This window comes from Eriocheir sinensis, chromosome 19 (genome assembly GCF_024679095.1).
Source record: "Eriocheir sinensis breed Jianghai 21 chromosome 19, ASM2467909v1, whole genome shotgun sequence".
NCBI classification, from domain to species: Eukaryota; Metazoa; Arthropoda; class Malacostraca; order Decapoda; family Varunidae; genus Eriocheir; species Eriocheir sinensis.
The window spans coordinates 8,105,789-8,118,288 of record NC_066527.1 but is presented as its reverse complement, the minus strand read 5'-3'; the positions used below and the strand labels follow the sequence as shown (position 1 = coordinate 8,118,288).

General features: G+C 44.7%; 1 non-coding gene across 1 annotated transcript; it reads left to right on the top strand.

The window, feature by feature from the left end:
- The first annotated feature begins 9,782 nt into the window (after positions 1-9,782).
- On the top strand, positions 9,783-9,856 carry Trnav-uac (transfer RNA valine (anticodon UAC)). The gene has a single exon. It is a non-coding gene; the product is annotated as a tRNA-Val (tRNA).
- Positions 9,857-12,500: the final 2,644 nt, after the last annotated feature.

Here is a 12,500-nt window from a genome sequence, read left to right as displayed (position 1 = left end):
TTAGATGTAACACCGTTTAGAACTACTCTCTGTTTCCACTCAGAGAGCCAGTCCACAAGCCACTTGTGAATGTTACCTGAGATACCGTGCGCCAATAGTTTGCTGAGCAATGGTTTATGGGGGACCTTATCAAATGCCTTTTAAAAATCCATATATATGATAACTACTAATCTGCTTTCATCGAACACCTCAAAAATATAATGAAAAAAATCAAATAAGTTAGTTAAACACGAACGTTTAATACGGAAGCCATGTTGCGAATCATTTATTATATTATTTTCTTCGAAGAATTTCACCATATTGTCGCGAATGATAGTCTCCATTAAGACCATAGGGGCAATTTTGTCTGGACCAGGAGCTTTGCTTACTTTAATCTTTTCAATTTTGCGTAAAATGTCGCTTTCTACGATGAACACGCCACTTAACATCTTTTCGGTCCTTCTAACCTCCGGCGGTTGAGGTGCTAAACAATCTTCGTCGGTAAATACGGATGCGAAAAAGTTATTTAAAATTGTAGCCATTTCATTTTCATCGTTCGTGTGGTTACCATTATCATTAGCAAGCGGTCCGATACCACAAGTGAGTGACTTTTTATTATTTACATAGCTAAAAAATTATTTAGGATTAGATTTACTCGTTTCCGCTATATATTTTTCAAGATTTTTCTTGCTTCGTTTTATTAATTTCTTGTTTCGCGGCGAATTTTGTCCAACTCTAGTTTGTCAGCCTCACTCGGAGTTGATATGTATCTGCTGTATACGCGTTTTTTAAGAGATAGGCTATTTTGAATTTCGTTATCCATCATTTGGGTTTCTTCTTAAAAGCTGAACGTCTGTTACGATAGGGTACGCATATGCTTATGGCATTGTTCAATATTTTGGTGAAGGCCCCCCAAGATTTATCAATATCGGTTTCCTCCGAGATTACAGTCCAGTCAGAATTATTTAGAACTGATCGGAGTCTTACGAGATTTGGTCTCTGTTAATCAGGCACCTTTTCTTTACTAGGAGTTACTTTACTTTCTTTCATATTGATGCTGAATGTGATTGTTCGGTGATCGCTAGAACTAAAAATTGGACCAACATTTATTTCGTTAACTAGATCAGCTGTCGTTGAAAAGATAAGGTCAGGTATATTATTTTCCCGAGTCGGTTCTTGAAAGTGTTGATGTAAATCACTTTCTAGTAAATTTATGTACAGGTCGAGCCCTGTATGACAGTTCAACGGCTCACCCCATATTTGCACTGGCAAGTTAAAGTCCCCAACAAATACTGCCTCGCAACTGCTGCTTGTTTCTAATAATAATTCACTTAATGCGTGGTCGATATCAAGACTCTGCCCTGGCGGTCTGTAGATAAGTCCAATTACTATTTTACAAGATTTATTTTTAATTTCAATGAAGACCGTGTCCACATTGGTTATAATATCTGTTTTCACGGATACTGAATGGAGAGAGTTGTGGATATAAAAGATAACGCCTCCACCCTGTCTGTCCCCCCCCCCCCCGAGGGGGGGGCGGGTGTATGAGAGAGAGAGAGAGAGAGAGAGAGAGAGAGAGAGAGAGAGAGAGAGAGAGAGAGAGAGAGAGAGAGAGAGAGAGAGAGAGAGTCAGTAGTGGAATTAATAAAAAACCTTAGAAGTTTTTTGTTGTACGAGATAGTTGTTGTTGCTGTTGGTGGTGGTGGTGGCGGTTGTGGTGGTGGTGGTAATGGTGGTGGTGGTCTTCTTTTTAGCCGATGTAACGATCCTCCTCTTTCTTCCATCATCTTGTTCTCCTCGTGTCTCGCTTTCCGTGTCTCGTCCGTCACTCGCTCTGTTTGGAATTTTATTTGCCCCTAAATCAGCGGGTTTCTCACATGTTACGAACTCCTGCCAGTCATCGTTTGTAAGTTGTTACACACGGAGAGAGGGAAATGAAGGGAGAAAGAAAAGAAAGAAAGAAAGAAAAGAAAAAATGAATTACAGACAAAAACCAATAGAAATATAAAGGAAAGAATGAGATAGAAACTGAATGAAAGGAAGAAAGAAAAGAAAGACAGAATGAAAGAATGAATGAATGAATTACAGACATAAATTTCGACAGACAGAAAAATAACGCATTCATTTTCTTATATACAGAAAAAAGAGAGAAATAAAGGAAGATAGGCAAAAAAGGAAATAAAATAAAGAAAGAGAGAATTGTGAAAGAACTAAAAAGACCCTCAGAAAAAAAAGTATTCATTTTCTTACATAGAGAGAGAGAAAGAAATAAAGGAAGAAAAGAAAGAGAAAAAGAAAAAGAAAGAAAAAGAATGAATGAACTACAGATAGAAAGACAGAAAAAAACAAGCATTCATTTTCTTATATACAGAGAGAGAGAGAAGTAAAAGGAAAAAAGAAAGAAAAGAATGAACTACGAACACAAATAAAAAACAGCATTCTATCCAGAAAACTAAAAAAAAAGGGGACTAAAACGAGTTACAAGCAAAAGGTTTAAAGAGAGGAAGAGCCGCTCATTAGTTTTCAGAAATACTCGTGAGGGAAAAGACGTGGAAGCAATGCGACGAAAATAGCAGATATGAAAAGTGATAATCGTGTGAGAGCGGGAACGGAAGGAACGTAACGAGGGGGGGCGGGGAAGGGGACGAGGAGGAGGAGGAGGAGGAGGAGGAGGATGGAAGTAGAGAAAGAGAAGGAATGAAGGAAAGTATAGGCGAAAAGCAAAGAAAAAAAGGAAAAGAGAAGGAAATGGTAGGGAAGGAGACGGAGGAGGAGGAGGGAAATAGTGAAAGAAAAGAATGAAGGAAAGTAGAAGTAAAAGAGTAAAAGAAAAGGAAATTGTGCGGAAGGAGACGGAGAAGGAGGAAGGAATGAACGAAAGAAAAAAAATGAAGGAAAGTAGAAGTGAAAAATAAAGAAGAGGAAAAGAGAAGGATATGGGGGAAAGAAGACGGAGACTGAGGAGAAAATAAAAGAAAGAAGAGATATGAAGGAGAGCAGAAGTTAAAAGGAAAGAAACAGGAAAAGAGAAGTAAATGGCGAGGAAAGGAGACGGCGGAGGAGGAGGAGGAAACGTGGAAACATGGAAACATGGACTAGCAGGCAGCAGAAAGCCTGTTGGCTCATTACTAGGCTGCCTGCTTTCAGTGATTTAATCAATCCGTTTGCCATAGCAGTGGCTTGCAGGGAAGGATTAAAGCACTTGTGCACCTACTCTTGGATACGTTCAGTTCACTCCCGATGCAGCAAAGTGGCGATCAATGCGTTTCTTGAAGGAGTTGATGGTCTCTGCGCTAACCACTTCTGCAGGAAGGCTGTTCCAGTGGCGAACAACTCTATTCGAGAAATAACTCCTGCCGATGTCGGTATTGCATCGCTTTGCTTGAATTATTTTTCCGTTGTTTCTTGTCCTCGGGTTAGTTTGTAGCGTGAAGAGTTTGGAGTGATCAACGTTGCTGAGCTTGCTCAAATACCTAAAGACTTGTATCATGTCTCCCCGCAGTCGTCTCTTTTCCAACGTGAAGAGGTTGAGTCGCTCGAGTCGCTCTTCATAGGGCTTCGTCCTCAGTGATGGTATTATCTTCGTGGCGCGGCGCTGTACTCTCTCAAGTAATTCAATGTCTTTCCTGTAATCTGAAGACCAGAACTGCACGGCGTATTCCAGGTGGGGCCTCACCAGCGAATTATACAAGGATAACATAACTCCCGGCGTCTTGTATTCGAAGTTCCTCGCTATGAACCCAAGCATTGTATTGGCTTTCTTACAGGCGGATTTGCAGTGTTTTGTTTGTTTCAAGTCACTACTTATGGTGACCCCGAGGTCTCTTTCCTCTTGCACTACATGTAGTGGCTCGCCACCCATGTGGTATGTGTGGTTGCTGTTTCTGGATCCGATATGCATTACTTTATATTTGGTAGTGTTGAAGGACATCTGCCATTTTTCTAACCACCGAGTGATCTGGTCTAGATCTCTCTGGATAATTTCGCAGTCTGCCGTCGTGAAGGCCTTCCCACCCACCTTTGTGTCGTCGGCAAATTTTGAAAGATTGGATTTTAATCCTAGTTCTAGGTCGTTGATATATATGATGAAGAGTATGGATCCCAGCACTGACCCCTGTGGCACTCCGCTTGTGACCGGGAGCCACTCGGAGGCCTGTCCGTTGAGTACAACTCGTTGTTTTCTTTCAGTGAGCCAGTCTTTGATCCACGCTGTCAGATTGTCGCCTAACCCCGCCGACTTGAGTTTCTTGAGGAGTCTTTCGTGTGGCACTTTGTCAAAGGCTTTTTGAAAGTCTAGATATATAATATCACTGGGGATATGATTATCCCAGTTTTCATAGATACCTTGGAAAAAGTCCAGTAAATTGGTTAACCATGAGCACTTATTCCTGAAACCGTGCTGAGCATCGGAAATGATGCTGTTGTCTTCAAGGAACCTAACGAGTTTGTCTCTGATGATCTTCTCGATTTTCCCCGCCACTGAGGTCAAGCTGATTGGTCTGTAGTTTAGGGCCACGCTTTTGTCTCCCTTTTTGTAGATCGGTGTTACGTTCGCTTGTTTCCAGTCTTTCGGGACTTTGTTTTGTTGTAGTGACAGATTGTAGAAGGCGGAGAGTGGCTTGAGGATTTGCTGCTTGAGTTCCTTGAGCAGCCTGGGTGACAAGTCGTCGGGTCCGGTGGACTTGTTTGTCTCGAGTTTGTCTAGGTACTTTTTCACATCCCGTTCGTCGATTGTGCTAATTTCTAGGGGAGTGATTCCCATCGGTGGGGTAGGGCTCTCGGGTACGGACTGGGTGTTCTCGACCGTGAGCACAGACGCGAAGTTCCTGTTTAGAATTTCGACCATTTGTCTGCTGTCCTGTGTTAGTACGTCACTTTCATCTTTAGGGGACCGATATTGGTTTTTGTCTTCTTTTTGGTTCTTATATACGTGAAGAACTTTTTCGGGTTGAACTTGGCTTCGCGTGCAATTTGCTTTTCATAGTCGCGTTTACGCTGGCGAATGAGAGTTCTGCAAGCTCTGAGGCTTTGATGGTACTGTTCGCGTGCCTCGTCAGTGATGTTTTCCTTTAGCAAGTTGTATTTTCTCTTCTTTAAATTAATCGCCCGTCGAACTTGGGTAGTCATCCATGGTGGGCTTATGGCATTTTTTGTTATCCTTGTCTTCATGGGAACAGTTGTTCTCTCTACCTCTAGGACTTTGTTCTTGAAACCGTTCCACGCGCCGCCCACAGGAGTATGGTTCATGGGTTCCTAAGTTGTCTGGGTTAGCAGCTCACGAGCGAAATTAAAATTGGCTCTTTTATAGTCTGGAATCCTGGACGTGTTTTCGGTGAGTTCATGGTCTGTTCTGATCTTTAGGCGAATTAGGTGATGGTCGCAACCACTTAGTTTTTCGCCGACCTGACATTCACTTGTAAGATCGGAATCACTCACGAGTACTAGGTCTAATAAGTTATTTTCCCTCGTCGGTTGGGTAACAATCTGAGTTAGAAAAGTGTCCTCTAACATTTCGAGCAATCTGTTATCCTCCCGATCTCCAATCATCGTGGTCCAGTCAATGTTGGAACAGTTAAAGTCCCCGATCATGACTGTTTGTTTTGTGTTATGGTGTGACTTTCCTCATACAGCGCTGCGTCGTCCTCTGCCTGTTGCTATGGAGGTCTGTAAACGGCTCCAATCGTTATTTTGTTGTGCTTGCTAGTCTCCAGTTCAACACCTTGCTTCTTCTAATTCTTCCCGTGACTTCTGGCATCTAGCCAAAAATATCTCCTCCAATTTCACTTCTTCCTCTTTCCCTCCTCTCCTTAACCCTGACGGCAGCACTGCCGTCTCATCTGTCTCTAAAGCTGAACTCTTCGCTCAAACTTTATGTAAGAACTCCACCCTGGACGATTCTGGGCATATTCCTCCTACTCATCCCCCCTCTGACTCCTTTATGCCTGTTATTAAGATTCTTCCAAATGATGTTTTGTATGCCCTCTCTGGCCTCAACTCTCAGAAGGCTTATGGACCTGATGGAGTGCCTTCTATTGTCCTTAAAAACTGTGCTTCTGTGCTGACACCCTGCCTGGTCAAACTCTTTCGTCTCTGCCTATCAACATCTATCTTTCCTTCCTGCTGGAAGTATGCCTTTGTACAGCCTGTGCCTAAGAAGGGTGACCGTTCCAATTCCTCAAACTACCGCCCTATAGCTTTACTTTCCTGTCTATCCAAAGCTTTTGAATCAATCCTTAACCGGAAGATTCAAAAGCACCTTTCCACTTGTAACCTTCTATCTGATCGCCAGTATGGATTTCGTAAGGGGCGTTCTACTGGCGATCTTCTTGCTCTCTTAACTGACTCTTGGTCATCCTCTCTTAGCCGTTTCGGTGAAACTTTCTCTGTTACGCTAGACATATCGAAAGCCTTCGATAGAGTCTGGCACCAGTCTTTGCTTTCTAAACTGCCCTCTTTCGGATTCTATCCCTCTCGCTGTTCCTTTATCTCCAGTTTCTTTTCCGGCCGTTCTATCTCTGCGGTGGTAGACGGTCACTGCTCTTCCACTAAACCTATCAACGGTGGCGGTCCACAGGGCTCTGTCCTATCACCCACTCTCTTCCTGTTATTCATCAATGATCTTCTTTCCATAACAAACTGTCCTGTCTACTCATACGCCGACGACTCCACTCTGCATTATTCAACTTCTTTCAATAGAAGACCCTCTCAACAGGAAGTACACGACTCCAGACTGGAGGCTGCAGAATGCTTAACCTCAGACCTTGCTATCATTTCCGATTAGGGCAGAAGGAACCTTGTGTCCTTCAATGCCTCAAAAACTCAATTTCTCCACCTATCTACTCGACACAATCTTCCAAACACTTATCCCCTATTCTTCGACAACACTCAGCTGTCACCGTCTTCAACACTAAACTTCCTCGGTCTATCCTTAACTCTAAATCTCAACTGGAAACTTCATATCTCCTCTCTCGCTAAATCAGCTTCCTCGAGGTTGGGCGTTCTGTATCATCTCCGCCAGTTTTTCTGCCCCGCGCAGTTGCTATCCATATACAGGGGCCTTGTCCGCCCTCGTATGGAGTATGCATCTCACGTGTGGGGAGGCTCCACTCACACAGCTCTTCTGGACAGAGTGGAGTCTAAGGCTCTTCGTCTCATCAGCGCTTCTCCTCCTACTGATAGTCTTCTACCTCTTAAATTCCGCCGCGATGTTGCCTCTCTTTCTATCTTCTATCGATATTTCCACGCTGATTGCTCTTCTGAACCTGCTAACTGCATGCCTCCACCCCTCCCGCGGCCCCACTGCACACGACTTTCTACTTATGCTCATCCCTATACTGTCCAAACCCCTTATGCAAGAGTTAACCAGCATCTTCACTCTATCATCCCTCACGCTGGTAAACTCTGGAACAATCTTCCTTCATCTGTATTTCCTCCTGCCTACGACTTGAACTCTTTCAAAAGGAGGGTATCAGGACACCTCTCCTCCCGAAATTGACCTTTCTTTCGGCCACCTCTTTTGATTCTTTTTTTGGAGCAGCGAGTAGCGGGCTTTTTAGTGTGTGCCCTTGAGCTGTCTCCTTTGTTGTAAAAAAAAAAAAAATTATATATATATATATATATATATATATATATAGATTTATATATATATATATATATATATATATATATATATATATATATATATATAGAGTGTGATATTTCTCTGAGTCCTCTTTGGTTATTTTCACGGCCGGGTATGTGTTCTTGACGTAACATATAACACCTCCTCCTTTCTTGTGAAGTCTGTTTCTGTAGGAGCTCTTGTATCCCGGAATTGAGAATTCGGTCATTAGGTGGTCAGGGGTGGCCCACGTTTCGGTGATGGCAATCACGTCCGGTCTTTCTACGTAAACGTAGGCAAGTACCTCATCCCGTTTGTGTATTAAGCTCCGAGCGTTGGTGTATAGGACAGAAATGTCCTTCTTGACTTCAACGCTTCGAGGCACAGTAGTCTGGTGTCTGCGTGTGTTTTCTGTTTGAGGCCTTGGTGTATGATGGGCGGTCTCTACTGGGAGGAAAAGGAGGAGGGTTAGAGAAAGAAAAAAAAATAAGGCAAAGAGTACTGTAACATTCAGGTCAACACATAAGGACCCATGCACTCGTTATGAACCCCTTCAAAACACAAGGTCCAATATTCTCGGTCTGGCCCCCGGCAACACAACAGTCTACGGGAACTGGGCCGATTGTTTCGTTAAGTGTACGTGTAAAGGCAGTGTTCAACTAATGAGTGTTTTGTGTAAGAATAATGTGCCGTGCAATTTACAATATCATAAGTTCAGTCTGCGGCAACAAGTGGACTGTAATGTTGCAATGTGTGGGGGAGAGTTTAGTTAGAAACGGGAGGTGGTTTTGTCACACACACACACACACACACACACACACACACACACACACACACACACACACACACACACGCACGCACGCACGCACGCACGCACGCACGAACGCACACGGCCCGGTAGCTCAGGGGTAGAGCGTCTGGCTCACAACCAGAAGGACAGTGGTTCAATTCCCCGGCCGGGTGAAGATAAGTTGGGTTTATCTTCTTTCACGTGTAGCCCCTGTTCACCTAGCAGTGAGTAGGTACGCGACGTCAGGCAAGGAGTTGTGACCTCGTTGTCGCGGTGTGTTGTGTGTGAGTGGTCTCAGTCCTACCCAAAGATCGGCACTACGAGCTCTGTGCTCTTCCGTAGGGGAACGGCTGGCTGTCTCGAGAGAGACCCGCAGCAGACCAAGAGGTGAATTACACACACACACACACACACACACACACACACACACACACACACACACACACACACACACACACACACACACACACACACACACACCGTCCTGGCCTCACCGGGCCGGCGCTATCCGTAGCAACCTTTTTAGCAGCCACCGGTCAGCCTGTTGACCTTCTCCCGCCCCTTCCCCTTTCCCCGCCCCTTCCCCCTTCTCCGGCCCTTCCCCCTTCTCCGGCCCTTCCCCCTTCTCCAAGGAACTTTCAAGATTTGATGCAATGCAATGAAATTATACAGACGAACAGAGTGAGTGCAGTGTGTTAGTGGTGTCACTAAGGGTAGGGAAGGCTGAATGTGTCGCCGACGCCCGTCATCACCGTCACAACCGACACCCCCAGGCCCCGTAATGCCCCAGCCCGCCTGCCCTGCTGCTGGAGAAGGTCAGTTCAGAGGACAGTGCAGTGCTGGAGCTTCGTCACTCAGGTGGAGCAAGATGCACGCCGCCTCATCTTGGCTGTGCAGCTGTTCCCACAGAAGACAGCGTGACACCAGCCGGGCAGCAACCACCATCGCCTTTGTCGCGCCGGCCAAACACTTGGCACCTCAACGCTAAGCCGGTAACCAGAGTGACCTCCCGATACCGCTCCACCTGCATCCCACCATCAGCTGTCACCTGACCCAGCGCTGACCTGAAGATTAACACCATCCCGTCATCTGCAAGAGGCCATCCTTCCCCCCTCCCGGCACCACCACGCTGCCCACCCCCCCCACCCCCCACCCCCATGCACCATCCCCCAAACCTCCCATAAATTTGTCAGACCCCGTCCCCATCCCCTTGCTTGTACTTGTTTCTTTTTACGTATTTGCTTTCAAATGTATCTGTAACTTGTATATTTTCAGTCGTACGGCTGCCAAAACTACATACACCGTACATTATTATAATAATTATTATTATTATTATCACACACACACACACACACACACACACACACACACACACACACACACACACACACACACACACACACACATACACATGGCCCGGTAGCTCAGTGGTTAGAGCGTCTGCCTTACAACCAGACGGACCGGGGTTCGATTCCCCGACCGGGTGAAGATAAGTTGGGTTTATATTCTTTCACGTGTAGCCCCTGTTCACCTAGCAGTGAGTAGGCACGCGATGTAAGGTGAGGAGTTGTTACCTCGTTGTCGCGGTGTGTTGCATGTGAGCACAGAGTTATATAAGGGGGCTCTTACACATTCCCGGTCCTGGTCCCGATCGTCCCCGATGACTCCCGATAAGCCAATTGGTGCCTGACTGCCGACAAAATAGGCAATAATCCCGGGACCGGCGGCTTACCGCCGGTAAGCCGGCGGTTTACCAGGGGTAGACCGGCGACCATATACGATTTTCGATTTCTACGACCCGCGACTGCAGCAGGTCAGTCGGCGGTAGACTGCCGGCCTACCGGCGGCAGATCTGCGGCTTTTTTTCGCTTTTGTTTTATTTCCAGTTTTAAAAAAAATAGCTTTTTTTCGCTTGTTTTATTTTGTCTTAATATATATATATTTTTTTTTTTACCTTTTTCCGCTTTGTTTTATTTTCAGTCCTAATATTTTTTTTAAGCTTTTTTCACTTTTTATTTTGTCATAATATATATTTTTTAGCTTCTTTCGCTTATTTTCAGTCTTAATATTTTTTTTACTTTTTTTCGCTTTTTGTTTTATTTCCAGTCTTAACATTTTATTTTTTAGCTTTTTTGCGCTTTTTGTCTTATTTTCAGTGTTAGTATTCTTTTTTAACATATCTTCTTGGTCACTTAAGATTGCATAGTTTTCTAAGACTTTTCGCTTTTCATTTTCCTTTCAGTCTCGATATTCTTTTTTTTTTGGGTATGTAACGCTTTTTTTGATTACATAACTTTCTATATTTTCAAAGACTCCAGTTTTTATTTTTATTTTCAGTCTTAGTATTCTTTCACCTTTACCGTTTCTATATTTTCAGAGAACGTCCGCTTTTTAGTTTATTTTAATTTTTCTTTACTTTCACATCTAACGTTTCTTCTTGGCTACACGAGTTTTTATTTATATTTATTTTTTTCTCTTTACTTTCACGTCTAACGATTCTTCTTGGCTACATGAGTTTTTTTTAGGACTTTTCACTTTTTATTTTATTTTCAGCATTACTATTTTTTTTTTTTTTTCAGTGTTCTGCGCGTGTCAAATGTTTTATCGTCCCGTCTTCGTTTATGTGTATCTGTCCACGCCTCAGAGTCTCGTGAGCGTCCGTCAACAGAATGGATGGTAGCAGTATCTCTCTCTCTCTCTCTGTGTCTTTCTGTCTGTCAGTCTGTCTGTCTCTGTCTCTGTCTCTGTCTGTCTCTGTCTGTCTGTCTGTCTGTCTCCGTCTGACTGTCTGTCTGACTGTCTGTCTGTCTGTCTGTCTCTCTCTGTCTGTCTGTCTGTCTCTCTCTGTCTGTCTGTCTTTCTCTCTGTCTCTCTCTCTCTCTCTCTCTCTCTTTCACCCATGCCTCTCTCTCTTCATCCCTCGCTCCTACCTGTTCCTCCTCGTTTTCCTCCTTCCTCTCTTGCTAATCCCCAAGTCAGACACAGGTGTTCACTCGCGGTCTACCGCCGGTCTGCCACTGGTCTGCCGTGGGTTGTCGGCGGTTGACCGACCGGCGATATTTTTCGACACCGCCGGTCGACCAGACGCATCGCCGATATCTTTGAAAATTTTAAAGTTGACTGGCGGTGGTCGGTTGCGTCTACGGTCCTCAGGGTCGACCGGCGGTAGACCGGCGGTCTGCCGCCAACAATCCCAGATCTTACAGCCGGTCGACCGGCGACCGGTTTATCGGGAGTCATCGGGGACGATCGGGACCGGGACCGGGAATGTGTGAGAGCCCCTTAGCTCTGTGTGTGTGAGTGGTCTTAGTCCTCCCCAAAGATCGGTCACTGAGCTCTGAGCTCCTTTAATTAGGGGAACGGCTGGTTGTCTCGAGAGAGACCCGCAGCTGACCAAGAAGTGAATTACACACACACACACACACACACACACACACACACTTACCTTAATAAACAAGCAGGTCATCGTCGACGTGTGCATGCATGTGTGTGTCGGTTTCACACACACACACACACACGCATATGCAGACACACACGCACATACACACGCACACAAGAGTTACTTCACAATTTTGCAGTCACGAAAAAGTCATAACGAAAAGCAACTGTGTCAAACTTTTTCATTTTCTTCTTTTTTCGTCTTTATTCCTGTTTTTACTTACATCCTTATTTACTTCTCTCACTTATTCTTATTTTTTACCTCCGTCATTTTCTTGTTTTTCATTCCTTTCCTTAATGTTTTTTCCTTCCTTCCTTTTCATTTTATGTCTTTCCTTCTTTCATTCCTTTCGTCGTGTCTGTGTGTGTTTCTCCCCTCGTCTCCTTTACATCTCTCTCCCTCTCCTTCTTTCCTTCCTTCTCTCCCTTCCCTCCGCGGACACACACACGAGTCGGAGGAAGGGAGGGAGGAAGGGGAGAGATTGAGTTACAGGACCGGGAGTTATTTTACTTCGGGGAGGTTTTTGCTGGTAATACACCTGAGGGTAAACAAGGGTAAGGGACAGGGAGGAAAGATGTGCCGCGAACTATGGACCGGGAAAGGAAGGGGTGAGGGAGGGAAGGAAGGAAGGAAGGGAGGAAGGGAAGGGAAGGGAGGAAGGAAGGAAGGAAGGAAAAGGATGGAAGGAAGGA